The sequence below is a fragment of the Myotis lucifugus genome, unplaced genomic scaffold, assembly GCF_000147115.1.
Source record: "Myotis lucifugus unplaced genomic scaffold, Myoluc2.0 scaffold_23, whole genome shotgun sequence".
NCBI classification, from domain to species: Eukaryota; Metazoa; Chordata; class Mammalia; order Chiroptera; family Vespertilionidae; genus Myotis; species Myotis lucifugus.
In genome coordinates, this window is record NW_005871071.1 from 7526004 (window position 1) to 7546049 (window position 20046).

Consider the following 20046-nt stretch of genomic DNA (forward strand, 5'->3'; position numbering starts at 1 on the left):
GTTCCATCATTCGGTCTATTTGCATATTAGGGTTTTATATGTAGATATTATGTACTCATTGTCTATTAGCATGAAGACATGGATTTACTGGTCTTTTACATTTTTTGTGCTCAATGGCATTTTAACTAAGATGGGCCTAATACCTTGATGATGATGATGATGATGATGATGATGATGATTTATTTTTATTGAAGTAAGACATACTTACATAAGTCAAAAGAGTTTAGATCAATCGTTATTTTCATGTAATCATCATTCAGATCAAGAAATAGAGCAGGATCAACACCCCAGAAGTTTCCTTCATGCCTCCTTCTAGTTACCACCCAACCCTTCCTTCCAAGGATAACCACTATCTGACTAACATAGTCATAGATTAGTTTTCCTGGTAGCTGTTTAACAGGGTAGACATGCTACTTCCATGTCCTTTCTAATATCTCTCTTATTTGCTATATAAGATGTTGATAATTTATCAGAATAGAGGTTGTGTTTTTTAAAAAAATATGTTTTTATTTCTTTCACGGAGAGGAAAGAAGTGTGAGGGAAAGATAGAAAGAAACATCAATGATGAGAGAGAATCATCAATCAGCTTCCTCCTGCACACCACCTACTGAGGATCTAGTCTACAACTCAGGCATGTGCTCTAACCAGGAATCAAACCATGACCTCCTGGTTCATGGGTCGTAGCTCAACCACTGAGCCACACCAGCTGCTTTTGATGATTTAACAAAGGATGGTGGAGAAGTTGGCAAAGTACAAGGCTGAGGCAGAAGATGGAATTGGAAATTATCTTCTCCATAAAATATTGTCAGTTAAGACCAGTGTGTCATTTCCAGCAGGCATATGATCTTGTAATATTGATACCATTGTAAGTAAGTAATTATTAATAACTAGAGGCCCGATGCACGAAATTTGTGCAAGAGTAGGCCTTCCTTCCCCTGGCTGCCAGCACCAGCTTCCCTCTGGCACCTGGGACCCAGGCTTCCCTCGCAGCCCCAGTTTCATCCAGAAGGTCATCCGGAAGGAGGTCCGGTCTAATTGGCATATTATGCTTTTATTATTATAAATAGGAAATGAGCAAAGGGGGAAGGGCAGGCATTATAGGCATGTCATTTAGGCAGCTTCACCAGGAAGCTGCAACTTTGCACTCCCCAGGGAACCACCAGACTATTCCCTGCAAAACACTGGGGAAAGGAATCTAATAAAAGGAAGATAGATGCATACCCAATAAAGTTGGGGCGACATAAGGAAGGTGCTTGCCTCTCAGTCAAGCCTGGGGAACCATGGATTGGCCAGAATGACCGTGGCCACTGCAAGCATGTGAAAATTTTAGAATACATAATCTCCTAAACAAAGGAATTCTCTCTTCCTTGGCATACTTGGCTGGTGACTCTTGGCTCTCTTGCATTTGTCCTTCTGGCCCATGGCCAGTGAACTCTACAGGCCATGGACTAATGGACTCCTGCAGGAAATACAAGCTAAGCTATCCTGTTACTGGACTGGACCCGGTTCCAACATGGAAAGGAAACTCTGGACACTGGCTCTGATTTGAGCTCTACTGAAGCCCCAGCTACATTTCTTCTATGACTGGACTAAGGGAAATGGAACTTGGAAAACCCAGGGGTGTAATTCCATGGAAACAAAGCTTTCTACTATATCTCATCCTCCCGTGCGAGTGTCAGGAAATTCTTTTTCTCAGGATATCACAAGAAATCCACCCCCGTCAGCAGCCAGTGGGGACAGAGAAGAGGACCTCTCTCCTCTGTTAACAACATTTTTGGGAAAGCAAAGCTTAATGAAGTTGGAACTATTGTGTTTCTTTTGTCTCAGATACATTACAACATACCATTTATAGAAAATTTTTAAAAAAGAAGGAAAGCATTTTTCTGTGGTTTAACTTGGTACTTGTCCATGCTTGGAGAAAGTTAGAGATGCACAGTATAATATTGTCAACTTAGATTTTTTTCCAAAGGCCCTTTTACCACAATATTCCCGAGTACAAACAGAATCCAAATGCCAGATCTTGCCCAGGGCACCAATACATTTTCTAGGTGATGAGCAGAGTGCTGGGGGCAGAAGACAGGGGTAGAGGGTGGGGGGGAACCAGGTGCTGTGTGCCAACTGCCTCAGGGCAAGAAACCTCGCTCCCTTTCTGTCTCTCCATATCAAATCCTCAACTGCATTCCATTGTCTGACTGCGCTGGCCACAGCTGAGGCTGTTTCCAAAATGAAGATGGAATCTAGCCATACTTGGATTTAGTATTCTCTAGAATTGCTCTTCCTCTGGGCATTGTTGTTAGGAGTATCATATTGCATAGGGGTTTAATTTGTCTAACTGGCTTTTGGGAAAATTTGCAAATCCTCCCCCCAAATATAAAAAACTGATGTAAGAGGCTTCTGTCATTATACTTTTTTGTGTGTTTTTCTAGAGCAGATAAGTTATATATCATCATAGCACAATACAGCTGCATATTTAAGCATAAGAGTAAAAGACTATGGTGACTTCTTGTTATACTCTGATTTAAATCAATCAACAATCTCTAAGAGCTTATGATATACCAGACACAGTGTTAGATACAGATAAAAATGAGAAATAAAACTTTGTCCCTGCTCACAAGGTATTCACAGATAAGTGGCACAACAAATGCATACTTTATATAACACTATAGAATTTTTAGGAAGAATGCTTAAAAATATCCTGCATCATCCCACAGCCAAGATACACAAGATACACAAACAACTCAGAAAAAGAAGAGAGGGGTTAATACAACTAATTGAAATGATATGTTGCGTTAATTTTTTTCCATTATTGTAAATATCTTAGGGAAGGTACCTGTTAAATAATAGTCTCTCTGCTGGCTCTGTTTAAGTGATGGCAGACTTGGTAGCAGAGCCAGATATGGTTTCACTACCATAACAAACAGGAAAGGAGAACGTTTCTTATTCCCAGGGACTTGCTGGTGATGTCATTCTGCCCCAGAGAGTTTGCTTGGCCTTCAGCCCTTGGCTAATCGTCTCTGACCCGTCACTAGTTGTCCTTATGGGCTGTGACACAGGTGATTATTCTGCACATTTCTGTAAAAAGTAGCTGGCTTCTTTGTGTCTGCTCCTTTCTGGACGGTATGGGTTTACAGGGGGATGGAGAGGAGACCATGTATGGTGGTGGAACCTGCTCTATTTCTGGATACACAGATGAGCCAGTCTGACCAGTTAGGACCAACAAGACTTTGGAAGGGAACAAGAAGACTGCTGAAGGATCTCCTAATGGACAGGTGCAGATGAATCTAATAGGGAGAAATCATTTGTGCTTCCAACGTAAGGTGTCTCACCCTTAGGTAGTATATAAAAACCCCCTGAGAGGAAAACTTGAGAAATTTGAAAAAAAAATCTAAAATTATTATTATTATTATTATTGTTTTTAAGTCAGAACATTCATTTATTTAGAAAATTTAAATGCAATAGGAGAGTGTGGGATATTTGTATTTATGAAATGGAAACTTTTGTTGTTTTTTGGGGGGTATTTTTTAAGACTGAGAAACACTGCTCTCATCTGCCTAACTCACAATAAATAGAGGAAAGCATGGAACAGTGGTCAGTCAGAGGGAAATAAAAGTTCAAATTCAACAATAATTTATTTTCTTCACTGTGCCTTCTTTTCCTTGTATGGCTAAGAGGAAGTAGCCTTTGGCTCCATGGGAAAATGAATCTAGCAATAAAAATTGGATATACTAGGAAACACGTGTTAAGCCTATTTACAATGAGCAATGAAATAAAATGTTTGAAGTTTGTTTTCAAAGAACAAGGAAAACTTGTATGTTTTCTAAGCAGGTTTTGATTTTTTTCTTCTAAGAAAAATAAAATTGACTTGCAGCATAATGATAAATTTAGGACCACGAGTTATGTTGCAGAATACATGAGGTTTTTTAAAGAGCTTTTAGGATTTTTTAATGTTTCATTATCGTATAATGGAAAGAATACCAACTTAGCAGTCAGAAATTTCTGGGTTCAGAATCTAACTGAAATTTCCACTGCTGGCCAAGATGGAGTAAACCAATTACAACCTATCTCTCCCACTGATTACAGAATACTCGAACAACACTATCAACCAACTTAATCTAACTGACACTTAAAGAAAACTCCAACAACAGCATAATATACATTTTTTTCAAGTGCACATGAAAATTCATGATGATAGATCATATCATGGGTCATAATGCACACCATTAACTAAACGTAATTGAAATCAAAGTATATTCTCTGACCAAAAGAATTTAAAATTAAAAATAACTAACAATAATTTTCTGAAAAATCCTTGAATGTTTGAAAATTAAATGGCACACTTCTAAATAGTCCATGGGTCAAAAAGAAAGTCTCAAAGAAAACTTGAAATTATTTTGAACTGATTAAAAATGAACATGCAACATGTCAATCTGTGGGTTGCAGCTATATCTGTGCTTAGAAGGAAATTTATGGTACTAAGTACTCATATAGGAAATTATGAGGCATCGCTAATCAATAATCTAAGTATTATATTAAAGTACTAGAGGCCCAGTGCACGACATTCGTGCACTGGGGGGTGGGGGCGGGGAGCTCAGCTTGTCCTGCACCCTCTCACAGTCCGGGACCCCTCGGGGGATGTCTGACTGCTGGGGAGCGGGCCTAAGCTAGCAGTCGGACATCCCCTGAGGGGTCCTTAGCACTGCTGCAGAGGTGGGAGAGGCTCCCGCCACCACCACTGTGCTCGCCAGCTGTGAGCCTAGCTTCTGGCTGAGCGGCGCTCCCCCTGTGGGAGCACACTGACCACCAGAGGGCAGCTCCTGCATTGAGAGTCTGCCCTCTGGTGGTCAGTGTGTGTCATAGATACAGGTCGTTCCGCCGTTCAGTCGATTTTCATCTTAGCCTTTTATTATATAGGATTATATAGGATAAGAGCATCAAGCCCTGGCTGGGTGGCTGGTTTGGCTGGAGCATTTTTTCATGCCTAGGTTGTGAGTTCAATCTCTGATCAGGTTGCTTATGGGAGCCAGCCGATTGATGTTTCTCTCTCACATGGAGCCAGCCGATTGATGTTTCTCTCTCACATTGATGTTTCTCTTTCTCTCTCTCTCTCTCTCATCAATAAAAACATATCCTGAGGTGAGGATTAAAAAATATAAGAGCATCAATCAATAAAATTGATTAAGTAAAAAGTAAAGGAAATCAAAATAACAAAAAGTTTATTCTTTGAAAGATCAATAAGACTGATAAACTTCTACCTAGGTTAAACAATTAAAATGGAAGAATATAGACCTGATAGATAGTAAAAGGATGGTAAGAGAATCCTATGAACAACTCAGTGTCCATAAATTTCACAAGTGAAATAAATTGGACCAATTCTTGAAAGAGAGAAACTGCCAACACTCAAAAAAAATATAGTTAACCTAAATTTTCTTATATCTATTAAAATAACTGAATTTTATTTATAAACTTTCCCAAAAGAGGAAACTCTAGGCCCAGATGGTTTCATTGGTCAATTCTATCAAACATTTAGGAAAGAAACAATACAAACTTTCACAAGTTTTTCCATAAAACACAAGAGGAGAGAGCACTTCCCAACTCATTATAGGAAACCAGTATTACCCTGATACCAAAGCTATAGAAAGACAACTATGGACCAATATACCCCATAAATAAAAATGTAAAAACTCTCAACAAATATTAGAAAATCAAGTCTGGTAATATATAATAAGGATAAGACATCACAACCAAGTAAAGCCTATCCCAGAAATGCAAGGCTGGTCCAACATTAGAAAATACAATTAGAAAAATGTATTTCACCCTTTCAAGAGGTTAAAGAAGATAAACCTTATAAAGGCAAGAAAAGCACATTTGATAAAGTTCAAATTCCATTCATTTTTTTTAATTAAAACTCCCAGCAAACTGTGAACAGAAGGGAACTTCCTTAACTTCATGATGGCTAACCTACCTGTGCACACACTTAATGCCCCACTTAATATTGAACATTTGAATTCTTTCCCGTACCCCTCCAACCCCCCTCTCCAGATTTGGAACAAGGAAAGGCTGTCTGCTCTCATACCTCTACCCAACATTACACTGGAAGTCCTGGATAATTCAATTAGACAAAAAATTAAAATAAAAGGCATACTTAGGAAGAAACAAAACTGTCTCTATTCATAGATGATGTGGTTGTTTACATAGAAAATGCCAAGAAACCTAAGCGCACGCGTAGCACTCACATAACTGATAGGCGAGTTTAGCAAATTCGCAGGATCCAAGGCCACTATAAAAAATTCCATTTCTAAATACTACCAATGAACATTTGAAAAATCAAATAAATTTTTAAAAAAAACAGTCACAAGCACAGAGTATATAATTGGCTTATAGAGGACTCTCAAATATTTATTGAATGAGTAAGTGTGCAATTTGCTTTTTAAATGTATTATATTTTTGTTTTTCAATAAATTTACACTGCAAAATATATTCTTCTGGGTGTTGTGAACATGATATCCTCGAAAGAATAACAATTATTCACAGATAGTAGCAGTGGAGAATAAGCTAGATAGCTAGAAGCACATTAAATTTAAAAACCTAATGTGGGCCACCTTGGCGGGAAAAGTAATGATTGGTAAACCTTCAGTTTTCTTTTAAATAGTAAAGGCTGCCAAGTATAGCTACTTTCATATTATGGCAGACTCATTGACTAAACAATGAATAAAATTCACTTAGCTACCTGACTACTTAATATAGAGAGGTTACATGGTATCCAGTTTAACAATTTTCTATAGCTTCAAGGGAAGGTAGCAAGGTTTGCTGCTGTGGATGGCTACACTGAGGTTGGATGTTCATGAAGGTCTCTCTCAATTGTCTGGGGCTTGGTACCATTGACTGAGGTTCTTCAGTTATTCCCTGTGTTGCCTTGCTTTCCATGGAGTTCCCCTAAGGACCTGCCACATCTCCAGGAGAAGAGCGTAGACTTCTGAAGATACTTTGATTTCATCTAAGAAGTAAATTAATGTACTTTTGGAAAAGCTTAACTCCCTTTGTTAGAATCAATTGAGGTGTCCAGACTTAAATTTGGAAAACATGTTTAACTTTACAAAAGTATTTTCCAAAAAGTAACAAAGACTTCTATTTTTTAAATGCAAAAAGCATGTTTTCGGGGAAATGTGTTTGGAAAGAAAAAAAAAAATTCCCCTAAGGTTATAAACATTAGGTCACTTGGTCCAGTCAGTGTATCCCCCTTCTTCCTTCCTTCTTTCCTGGCAAAGTGCTTTAAAATCAGAACTTATTATGTGTTATAGTATTAAATGTTTTTCTAGAGTTTCCTAGAGTGCTTGTGAAATATTTGCTTGAGAAATTGGAGGATAAAAAAGGTTACAATAGCAAACATTTAGTAATATATCACTGTGAAAACATCCCCTATGATAACTGATTTTTTAAAAGCTATGGTAGGTAATTTTTTCTGAGAAGAGAGAAAATCTAGAATTTTTTTTATTCCATTATATTTACAATCCATTATACTTAGACTTAAAAAGACATGATGGTAACAAAACAACTTATTTCTCATATTCAGGGGAGTTATAAAATTCCAAAATATACAATCAATTAAAAAAGATAAAAAGAGTCATCAACAATCAAAAATTTGATGTGATAATTTAGATTCTATTTGCAGCCAAGGATATATATTTGCTAATAAAACTGTAAACATTAAGTTGTTAGTGTTTAAGAGCAAATAAAATAAATATTGTATTCTTTTATGTGTATTTGAATTTTTTTTTAATTCCTGGCAGAAACTCAGGTGGAATCAACACTTTCATTAGGGCCATCAAATATAAAGTATTTTTTAAGCTAATAAAAATTAGTTTTCACTTTAACATTTTAACCAGAACTTTCACCCATGTATCTTTCTGCTTCAGAAATTGAGGTACTTATTAAATGGTCTTGGATGCTTGTTATGATTGCACTGTATTTTATTAAGATGTTTGTAATACATTTAATAAAGTGCATGTTACCTCTAAGTTTAACTTATATTTAAGTGTATAGTAGTATTAATTTCTCAAACCTTTTTATGGTGAGTCAGGAGAGGAAACTAAAACAGGTAATGTCTCCTCCTATAAACTCAGAAGTATTCACTACCATTTTTTCCCTAACTTTACCAGGAAGAAAAATATTTTCAGTGTCACAAATGGTCTCAGAGAAAAGACAAAAGCCCAAGGTGCCAACAGTAAATATGGTCTCCGAGTCATGGTAAATCCTTTAAGATTTTAGAATGATGTCAAGCGGTGCTTCATACAGAGGCCCTGTGGAGAATACCATGAGCATTTTCTACAGCACCCCGATTCTCACCAAGGTAAAATTATATATGTGGCTTTTGTCTAATGGGGTGGGTTAATTTGCTATAGAAGGCTCACAGAGTTTTAAGGAACATTGTATTGATGAAGATACTGTCAATCGACTAAAAGTGATAGAGGCAGTTCAAGATGAAAAGAGATGTTTAGGCTCCCAACTCCCCACGGGTATTTTTTTTCTTAAGTCTCTTCTTAAACCTTCCTCTACACACAAAAATATGGCTGTAATGGATATCTATTTCTATGTAATTAGCATAATGGCTTTAAACAATGATTTTTAAAATTTTCATGTTTCTGTAGATTGACCAATGGTTCTTCTGCTCCAAATGGGTCAGCTGGGATCACTCCTCTGTGTGCATTCAAATGGTGGTTAAGCTGAGCTAGAAGGTTCAAGAACTCTCTCACTTGCTGTTGACTAGAGTATCTCCTTCCTTCCCTAGGTGGCTTTTCTCTCTAGGGGTGTCTCTAGAGACTCTCCACAAGGCTCAGGGATCCAAGAGTGTGAAAGCAGAAACTACCAGGCCTTCCTTTCACCACCTTGTATTGGTCAAAATCAGTTATAAGGCCAGCTCAGATGGAAGGGGAAGGAAAATGGATTTCAACCTTGAAAGGAGGAGCTGTATGCTGCACAGGGAAGGGAGGAATTGAGGGCCATCTTTCCATCACAGTCCACCCTCTGGTCACAAGTCTTGTTCCACCCACATGCCAAATATATTCACCCTGTATCCTAAAGCCTTATCCATCATGGCATATGTTTAAGATCAGTATCTTATCATCTAAACTAGAGGCCCGATGCACAAAATTTGGGCACAGGGGGTGGGGATGTCCCTCAGCCCGGACTGCACCCTCTCCAATCCAGGACACCTCGGGGGATGTCTGACTGCTGGCTTAGGACCGATCCCACAGCAGACATCCCTCTCACAATCTGGGACTGCTGGCTCCTAACTGCTCGCCTGCCTGCCTGATTGCCCCTAACTGCCTCTGCCTGCTGGCCTGATAGCCCGCTAACTGCTTCCCTGCAGGCCTGATCAACCCCTAACTGCCCTCCCCTGCTGGCCTGATTGCTCCTAACCGCCTCTGCCTCAGCCCCCACCACTGTGGCTTTGTCCAGAAGACGTCAGGTCTAATTGGCATATTACCCTTTTATTAGTATAGATTAGGCCCAGGTATGGCTGAAACTCCTCAGGTACTGTTTCTCAAGTGTGGCTACTTGGGAGTTGCTTCACTTAGTCCAGGTTTCTAGAATGTAAAAAACACACAGACACTCCCAGTCAAAAAGGGGGTGAGGAAAACAGGAGATACAAAACTAAAATGGTTGTCAGGACTCGTACACTAAAGTCTGGGATAGTCCCTCAGGTGGTGACTTCCTAATCCATCACTCACCTTGCTTCTTGGCTCCTCCCTCTGGGATATTGGCCCCACCCTCTAGCCATTCTTTTTCTATAAGAAAGGACAAGTGCCAAGGGCCTGAGTGGAAATTTTCCTCAAAATTCTTCTTTAAAATCAAACAGTTCTTTCTTCAGCTTATTTCTCTCTTCTTGTACATTATCATCATCAGCTATAAAAACGCTAATTGTTACTTTCACCACTCTGCCTGGAAATCTAAGAGATCTATAAACTCATAAGGTTTATTTTCCATCTTCTATGTCAGAGCAGGCAAAAGTATTGACACACATTTTGTTACCACATACTAACTCCGGCCTTACATTCTCTTGCATTTAGTAATTTCCTTACTGCCTTTCCACCCTCTTCTTAGAGTTTGTTCACCATGTTTCTAGCCTTGGCTAACAGCCTCCTAACTATCGGTAGTATTTTTCTCTATCTCCTGTAACAAAGCCCACAAACTTAGCCCACAAACTAAGCAATAAACATGTATTACTATATAGTTCTTGACGTTATAAGTCCAACACCAATCTCAATAAAATAAAATCAAGATGTTGGCTGAACTGTGTTTCTTTCTGAAGGCTCTAAAGGGGGGTGAAGGGTTTTGTTTCCTTTCTGAGATAGTTCCTCAAGTGGAAAAATACTTTTCATTATGAGTTTAGGATGATCTTTACAAAGAAAACCAAAACAAAGCCTTGTTTTTGACTAGCTAGTTATTCACTCCAGTTACAGCGGCAGAATGACTGAATAAAGATTCTGAGGTCATCAACAGTAAATTAACCAGCCAAGTGTTGGTGTGAATATTGCAGCACAGGTGATCGAATTTTCTCCATCAAACACAATCTTCTGTAATAAATATGTAATGAATAAATACTACAACAATAACTAACATATAAAATAAGATTGCAGTTGGCAGAGTCTCAAGGGGATAATATGGAAACATTGTTAAAAGTAATTTGGAGAGTGGTGCTTTGGTCCTTCTCAGCAATCCAACTAGAAACTCAATTTTATAATGGCAACATGCAATAAATGCACAGCTTAATATACAGTGCATGAATAGACTTTCATTCCATTTAGTCAATGCTCTTTTATTTTTTTGTGAATTTATGGTAACTGGAATACAAATAATCTCCAATATTCCTCTTAATATAAAAGGGTAGTGGTGAGTACAAATACTATTGTCAGTGAATGTCTTCTCCTCTAGGATGTTTATTAACTACAATATAACACACAGCCTATGGTTTCAATTGCAACTCTGAACTAAGGTTGAACTTTATTTGGAATTTAAAATGATCTATTCTTATGTTACATATTGTCTTCCAACAAAACATTGAATTTTTATTTCAGCAATCACATTTTTAATTCCCAAATCTCGTTTTTATTGCATATTATTTTTCATATCCCATTCTTGTTTTGTAGCTACAATATACTACTTTTCTGAAGGTATTTAGTGGTGTTGTTGTTTTCTTTGTTCTCTGCTTGTGTGTTTCCTTTGGATTTTTCCTCCCCCTTGTTAACGGGCCCCTCTTTTTTATTTGTAGGCTTTCACCATGTAGTGATACTTGACTCTTTTTCATGAATAGTGAGTTTTGGCTGGTGGTCTTCAATGTAGGTTCATTAAGTGGTTAGCCAAACTTTTCATTAGGATCTTCTAATTGTATTTGGAGGCAAAAATTTGGTAAAATTATCGCCTGCAGTAACACGAAGACAGAAAATGCAGCTAATGCATTCATGGCATTCGGTGAGATTTTGAGACAGAATTTTTAAAGAATAAACTGGCTGCTATTAGCTGTAATTGATGAAGTACTAAAAGAAAGAGAAAAGCTCAAAAATAAGGTGGTTGGTATGCAAATGGAATTGAAAGGGAATATAGACCCTACAGTGGTTCTCAACCTCCTGGCCCTTTAAATACAGTTCCTCATGTTGTGACCCAACCATAAAATTATTTTCGTTGCTACTTCATAACTGTAATGTTGCTACTGTTATGAATCGTAATGTAAATATCTGATATGCAGGATGGTCTTAGGCGATCCCTATGAAAGGGTTGATCGACCACCAAAGGGGTCGCGGCCCACAGGTTAAGAAATGCTGCCCTAGGATGTACAGGGCTGGAGAATGAAATCGTTTCTCACCAAATCAAATGTGTTATCATTAAATACAGCCTTAAAACAAAGACCAAGGCCAGGGTACTGCTATTACCATGGTCTCAAGGAAAAGACCAATAAAGGAGTATAGATATATCATTTTTAAAAAATGTTTTTATTGATTTTTTATAGAGAGAGGAAGGCAGAGAGAGACAGATAGAAACATCAATGAGAGAAAAATCATCCATTGGCTGCCTCCTGCACAGCCCCTACCGGGGGTCGGGCCTGTAAACTGGGCATGTTCAATTCCTTCTACCAGGAATCAAACTGGTAACATTTTGGTTCATGGGAGGATGCTCAACCAACTGAGCCACATCAGCCAGGGCATATATAGTCATTTTTTTAGACCACTGAAAGGATTAAGGAGATGCCTTTCAGCTGAACCAAAGTATACCTAAAAAGAGTAAGGAAATGAGAAGCTTAATGTGCTCAAACCATACATATATCAATAAACTAAGTCATAGGCATGGCACCTTGAGCATCTCAGGCTGAACTAGTTAGTGACTGTTTCTCTCACCTCTTATGGGAAGTCTTCCAGGCCTTTACTCCCCTAGCTACTCCCATACTTGGGTGAGCCCTGATTCTTTATTAAATCTCTTTATTGATGTAATACTTGTAATGAATCTGCTTTCCTCATGAAATCCAGACTAAAACACCTGGCTTCCCTAAAGAGTGAGGAAGAAAGGAAGGCTAACAAGGATGAGAAGCAAATGCTCATTGATAACTTACTATATTGCACTTGTTTCATGAAAAGCCATGAAGAGACACTGCCAATCACTTGGCAAGCACACTTGCTTAGCCACATGGTATATCTCTAAACAAAAGGGTGAAAAACTGTGCCATAAAGATGTGTTACTGACCAGCCAGTGCACGGCTACTTTGTGAGGCTCCTTTGAAGAACTGTTTTGTCTAATGGCTCCTTGATGGCAATGGCTACTTGGTCTGCAATAAAACCTTTCCTATATACCTGTGACTTCTCATGTCTTCTCTGTCTAATACCCAGTGTCCAAGGGAACTTCCACAGTTAGCGTAGTCGAACAGGATCAAGGATCTGTGTTCCCACAAGGAATAAGTGCTCCAACAATTGGCACTGTGAGCAGGATTCTGGGTAAGTGCCCCGTCCACCCCGTAGAGGGGCATGTTGCCTTCAACTGGGCTGTGGTGTCTGGTAGCGGCAGTCCTGATGCCTTCGACCCCTCCAGAGACTTGAGAACAGGACACGGTGATGCTGGTAATGGCGGACAAGACCAGATCCCCAAAGACCAGCGGGGAGCTGTGTGGCCTGGGAGAGACTGAGCTTCCAGGAACCAAGCGGAGGCAAGGCGGAGCGGAGCTCCACAGCAGCAGCCGTGGGAGCCTTTGCCTAGAGCAGAAGCAGGTGAAAGAAATGAGACCCGTGACTGTGCGTAAGACAATGCCTAAGGCAATGGGCCCAGGTACCTGGTATGTTGAACCCGCCGCTACAGACTGCAGTTTGCTCTATAGTGGCCTGGATAGATGTGCGGGCCCAGTTGCTCATGTAGACAGCTGTGGGGTTGAGCTGTCCCTGTACGGTAGCAACTCTCTCCCGTACCAGAGTGCATCTTGGGGAGATTGGACAGACGGTGTTGTGTCTGGAGAAAATGAGGATGGTCCCCGGTGCAGAGCCCCTACAGTTCTCTGGTATGGCCGGTAAAGAAGCCTGATGGCACCTGTTGAATGACTGTGGATTGCAGAGAACTGAATGACTCCTCTGTCCTACTCTGCAGCACCAGCTATAATGGATCCTGTGGACCGCTAACTCTGTTGTTAGGGTGGAGACCACTGTGTAGTGGCCTGGCACTAGATTTGGCTGCCTGGGGCAAGCCTCCCACGGTACCAATGTTCCATTGTGTTAATAATGTTTTATTAACCTCTGGTTCTCTTGCAGATTTGAATGCAGCTGCCATTAGTCTATGGCAGACTTTGGACTCGTGGGGTATTGACGAGTGTCCATCCCTCGCATAGCACAGTTGTTACAGATCTATATTGGTCTACAGACCTATGTTGGTCTTTTGGGGTATTGGCGAGTGTCCAGTCTCCACTTGGCGCAGTTGTTGCAGACCTATATTGGTCTAGAGACCTATTTGGTTTTTTAGGGTACTGGCAAGTGTCCAATCCCCACTTGGCACCATCGTTACAGCCATTGTGTCAGTTGTCCTGGAAGGGGATGATGTAGGGTTGAAACCCAGAAGTAGAGAAGGGTACCTAGCTGCCAATGGGGCAGTCGTCCAAATGTGTGGAGAAGGGTACACACCAGGTTTTGGACCCAGTTATGGAAAACTGGGAGCCAATACACTCTTGTTGAGAAACAGTTGGCAGCCATATGTGCTGCCTTGCAGGCCTGTGTGAGCATGCCCATGTCGGGTGTGGCACAAACCCCAACTTTAGCCAAGTAGGGGCCTAGTTGGAACAGAGGGCAGCAGTGAGTACCAGCCCTCTGTCACAGGAATTGCAAGGCCTGTGGGGTCTTGTGACATAAGAGACCCTGTCAAGGAATGAGACTCTATGGAGGAGGTACTCCCTAGTCCATTCTAGGGGGTCCGCCACCTCTCCCGGAGACCATGTAGTGTATAGATGGGTCTAGTAAGGAAGAACCTTGCTATATGGACAACTGTAACTGTCTGTTTGGATACTGATGAACTATGTAGTTCAACTCAGGTATTGGGCAAAGTAGCCCTTAGAACAGACAGCTGGACTGTCTTTACAGGCTTAACTATGTAGTTGCCATGATGGCACAAGCAATAGTGGCTAATAGGCAATCTCCCCATGTGGGGTCAGGAAATGTGAGCTCCACCTAGGAGTGGACCCACGTAGCCTAAAGTACAGGCCATGCAAGTCCTTTCCCATGCCCCCCTCCGAGACTGGTGGGAGGAATTGTTAGGAGCATAGCATTGGGCATTCTTGAGTTTTACTATTAGGGCCGGAGTACTGGTCCTCATATAGTACAGTTTGTATTATTGTTGTAGGCTCTGTGTTCAAGGAGCTGGCAAATAAGCCAGGGTACCCCTTCAAGACCATCTGGTGTAAGGGGTGGAGTGTGGGAACCCTAATCAGAGTACACTGGATGTTCAGGGCCAATTTGCCATATGCATGTGCAAAGGTGATGACACAGCAGTTTTACTGTACGCAATGTGCAGGCATACTTTTCTATAACCCAAATATTGATGTCACTATTTGGCAAGAAGCCTCTTTTGTCTGCATTAGTATAAAGATGTGTTACCGACCAGCCGGCTACTTTGTGAGGCTCCTTTGAAGAACTGTTTTGTCTGATGGCTCCTTGGTAGCAATGGCTACTGGTCTGCAATAAAGCCTTTCCTATATACCTGTGACTTCTCATGTCTCCTCTGTCTAATACCTGGAGTCCAAGGGAATTTGCTCCACAGTTAGTGTAGTCGAGCAGGATTAAGGACCTGTGCTCCCACAGTGGGTCCTTTTTAGTATAGTTGGTATATATTAGTTGTTTTTCTGGTGTACAATATAGTAATTCAATATTTTTATACCTTAAAATGTGATCACCTCAGTAATTCTAGTAACCAATCATCAGTCACCCTGTCAACTTATCACAATATTATGGACTATATTCCCCTTCACCTTTTTCACCCATCCCCCTACCCCACCCCACCCTCCTCTGGTAACCATCCCTTCAGTCTCTGTTTCAATGTGGGTCATCTTATGCCAAATGGGAACAAATGAGTGATAGAATTGTGTTGTTGTTTTTCCCTGCCTCCCTTTTGTTATGTTAGTTGTTTGTAGAGCCAGTTTCATGACAATGGATTTTGGCTCAGGGAAGTCCAAATTTCAACAAGAAATCCAACTTTGGCTTGCTTAAATCCATTCAGTCTTCCTCTGTTCCCAGCACTAAGTTCTAAAGATGAAGAAATCCATTTTAATTCCATTCTTGTAAAATAACTGCTAAATAAACAAGCCAGTTAGTTTATTTGGCTAAGACTGTAGGGTTAATAATGTCCAAACCTTATATAATCTACACTCCTTTTCATAAATATCATAATAAAATGGTGACCTCGTGGAACCAATCAGAAGTCCCAGATTCTAGACCAAGTTCTATCACTAACTAGTTTTGTGGGCAAGTTAATCTCTTTGGGCCTCAGTTTCCACATGTATACAAAATCAGGGATTGCTATATATTACAATATTCCAAATGTCCTATTTTTACAGGATGTTAGTAGCCATTATTTATTCAATTAAGTTTAAGAAATACTAACCTAAATAAAGTTCTAAATGTTTATTTCAGGACTTTTTAGCATCTTTATGCTGTGCCCTTTGAATCTCTAAGAGGGGAATATAATGTGCAGCAAACTCATTTCACCATTAACTAGTATTTTCATGAAACATGTGTCCCCCTGAATATACTTTTGGGAAATGTACTATTATTTCTAGCATCCAAATGAGTAAATTTATCAGTCAGGGTCCCAGAAAGAAACAGAGGGCAACTTCAAATGGGGACGTTTAAGTAAAAGAATATGCTAAATGACTATTTACAAAGATATAGGCAGGGTTTATGGAAACCCTGGAGCTAATAATACCTGGGAGGCATTACTATCCCTAAGTGAACAGGGGCAAAGGGGAGGGGGGGGACCTGAAATGCAAAAGTGTAGCTGCAATAACTGAAGAATGGCCTTCAATAGAGGATAACTACAGTGCCCTGGCAGGAAAGGAGGCCGGGGAAATACACACAATTTCATTTGCTTTTCAACCTCCAATCTCTTGCTCGTGCTTCTCATTTGTTGAAACCAACCAAAAGCCAGAGGGTAAAGGAACCTACCTACCTGAGAGAACTGAGAGAAGAATGGAAGAGTGGAGGGGGCATCCGGAGGGGCCCGCAGAAGCTACCAGCACAGGACTCCGTTCACAAGCAGGTAGATTAGGTGACTAAATGATGTCCTCAGGACTCCGTCTCTATCTCTCTGCTCTGCTTTCCTTTGGTGGCTTCATTCTAAGGCAGGCTCTTGCCACCTGCAGCACAGATGCCAGCAGCAGCTCTAAGGTTATCTCATTTAGTTTACAATTCCAAATAAAATAAAGGGGTAAAGAAAAGACTTACTGTAGGCCAGGTGCTTTTGAAAGCCATTTAGATACATCAACTCAAGTTAATTCTCATAAGTATCCTATACTAGTAAGGTAGCTATTGTATTACCTTACCTTTAGAGATGAAGAAACTGACATGACTGGTAAGTGGAAAAGGAAAGCTGAAATTTAGATTCAGATAGTCTACCTCTAGAGTCTGCGCTTTTAACCACTGCACTCAGTGCTTCTTGATAAATAAGCCCTATCTTTTAAGCATCCACACCATTTATCAGAAAGGATGCTGGGTCATGTGCTCACCACTGAATCAACCACCTGAGCCATGTGTCCAAGCCTATGACAGGAACCCATGACTGCTAGGAATTTCTCCCTAAGAAAGATGCCAGACAGATGTACAAAGCAACAATTGTCCATCATAGGCAGTGTGGACGTGAAATAGTTCTAGGGACTGGAACTACAATTCTAGTTCTGCCTGAGTTTGCCATTAACTTCAAACAAATTACCTATCACTTCACTGTCAGCAAGGAGATTCTGATCCCATTTACCTCCAAACGTGGTAGTGAGAATAAGTGGAAAGATACAAGGATCTTTAAACAAATATCTAAATATATCTAATTAAATAGATATAAATATAACACATTATTATAGTAAAATGTAGTAGTAAGATTGAGATATCCCAAACTTGAGCTAATAACTTCTGAAGCTAATTTTTCAGTCATTATCTCTGAAAATTTCCTTAAAAATGACATCTTTTAAAAATATATGAGGTAAGCCCTAACTGGTTTGGCTCAGTGGATAGAGCGTTGGCCTGCGGACTCAGGGTCCCAGGTTCGAATCCGGTCAAGGGCATGTACCTTGGTTGCGGGCACATACCCAGTGGGGAGTGTGAAGGAGGCAGCTGATTGATGTTTCTAACTCTATCCCTCTCCCTTCCTCTCTGTAAAAAATCAATAAAATAGGAAAAACCTCGCATAAGGTAAAACCCATCCGTTTGTAGTATGAGGAAAGAAAAGAAGTGCAGGGGAAACTGCCACGGGGATGGGCCGGGTTCTTCTCTCCTTGCTTCTTCCCTTGCTCGCTTTGTCTGAAATCTCTTTCTGAAGCTGCCTCAGTTTCCTTTCTAGTCCTCAGTGCTTTCCCCCTCGGATTCAATCAACACACGCCTCCTTTTCTCAGAGCTGCTGCTTCTGAGTAGTGTCCATTGCTGCTTAAAGTCCCTTCCTATTCCCTCATTTCACTTGCTAATGGCAAAAACAGCTTCAAAAGATTGCAATTTTTGTGGGAGGAAAAAGTAGAAGGATGGCGTTTACTTTTACTGGCAAAGTTAAAATTCTCTTTTATTCTAGTGAAGAGAAAAAGAAAAAAAAATCCTGCTAGCAGAGGATGGCTTCAATCTATCAACCTTTGGGTTATGGGCCCGGCACGCTTCCGCTGCACCACTCTGCTTCTGCTGGTATAGGTGGCTCCTGATTCCTATAGAAAGTTTTCTACGTGATCTCTGTCCTAATCTCTTTCCACAGTGCCGTCTAATATTTGGTAAAAAGAAAAAAAAATACTGTCTAGTCTAATCTGATTGGCTAGTTCCTGACGCAGCAGGGATTTTTAATTGGTTTACACGCCCGTTTTCTATGGTAAACCAATAGGCATAAGCGGAGTGGTGAGGCGGGAGCCAATCGTGTGGTGTGTTGGCATACCGGCAAGCCGCCTCTGCGCCTGTCGGCTGCTCGGAGGATTGGGGCGGTGGGTGTGGCTTCCATTGTTCAGGATCTGGGGTGCCATGAGGGACGACAGAGGCCGAGATCGCAGCGAGGTCGTGGCGGGCGCTTTGGTTCCCGAGGAAGCCCGGGAGGAGGGTTCAGGCCCTTGGTGCCCCACATCCCATTTGATTTCTATTTGTGTGAAATGGCATTCCCTCGGGTTAAGCCAGCACCTGATGAGTCTTCCTTCAGTGAGGCATTGCCGAAAAGAAATCAGGACCTTGCTCCTAATTCTATCCTTTCCTTTCTCTGGTGACAAAAATAAACAATGTGACTGACAATTAGATTGTGGCTCCAGGGGCATTTGAAGTGCAAATTGAAGAAGTGCGACAGGCTGGATCATATAAAAAGGAAACAATGACTACAGGACATCATGTGGCTGACCTGGTGGTAATCCTAAAGATTTTGCCAACGTTGGAAGCTGTTGCTGCCCTAGGGAACACAGCCGTGGAAAGCCTAAGAGCACAGGATCCTTCTGAGGTTTGGACCATGCTGACCAATGAAACTGGCTTTGAGATCAGTTCTTCTGATGCTACAGTGAAGATTCTCATTACAACAGTGCCACCCAATCTCCGAAAACTGGGTCCAGAACTCCATTAGGACATCAAGGTATTGCAGAGTGCCTTAGCAGCCATCCACCATGCCCGCTGGTTTGAAGAAAATGCTTCTCAGTCCACAGTTAAAGTTCTCATCAGACTTCTGAAGGACCCGAGGATTCGTTTTCCTGGCTTTGAGCCCCTCACACCCTGGATCCTTGACCTACTTGGGCACTGTGCCGTGATGAACGACCCCACCAGACAGCCTTTGGCCCTACATGTGGCATACAGGCGTTGCTTGCAGATTCTGGCTGCAGGACTGTTCTTGCCAGGGTCAGTGGGTATCACAGACCCCTGTGAGAGTGGCACCTTCAGAGTACACACGGTCATGACTTTGGAACAGCAGGACATGGTCTGCTACACAGCTCAGACTCTGGTCCGAATCCTCTCACATGGTGGCTTTAGGAAGATCCTTGGCCAGGAGGGTGATGCCAGCGATCTTGCTTCTGAAATGTCTACCTGGGATGGAGTGATAGTGACACCTTCAGAAGAGGCTTATGAGAAGCCACCAGAGAAGAAGGAAGGGGAGGAAGAGGAGGAGAATACAGAAGAACCACCTCAAGGAGAGGAGGAGGAAAGCATCGAGACTCAGGAGTGACTCCCTTCTCTCCACCCTTTCTTACCCAAGGGGAAGATGGAGCTGAGCTACCTGCTACTGGGCTCTATATGGTGGCATTTCTGAGGGCTGGGGGAGACAGGAAAGAAAATAAAAATAAACTATGGAAGGAAAAAAAATCAATAAAATATATTTTAAAAA

The 20046-nt window shown here is 41.0% G+C and overlaps 1 pseudogene; it reads left to right on the top strand.

Annotated features, from left to right (window-relative positions):
• The first annotated feature begins 18748 nt into the window (after nucleotides 1–18748).
• LOC102426779 lies at nucleotides 18749–19919 on the top strand (annotated as a pseudogene).
• The last annotated feature ends 127 nt before the right edge of the window (nucleotides 19920–20046 follow it).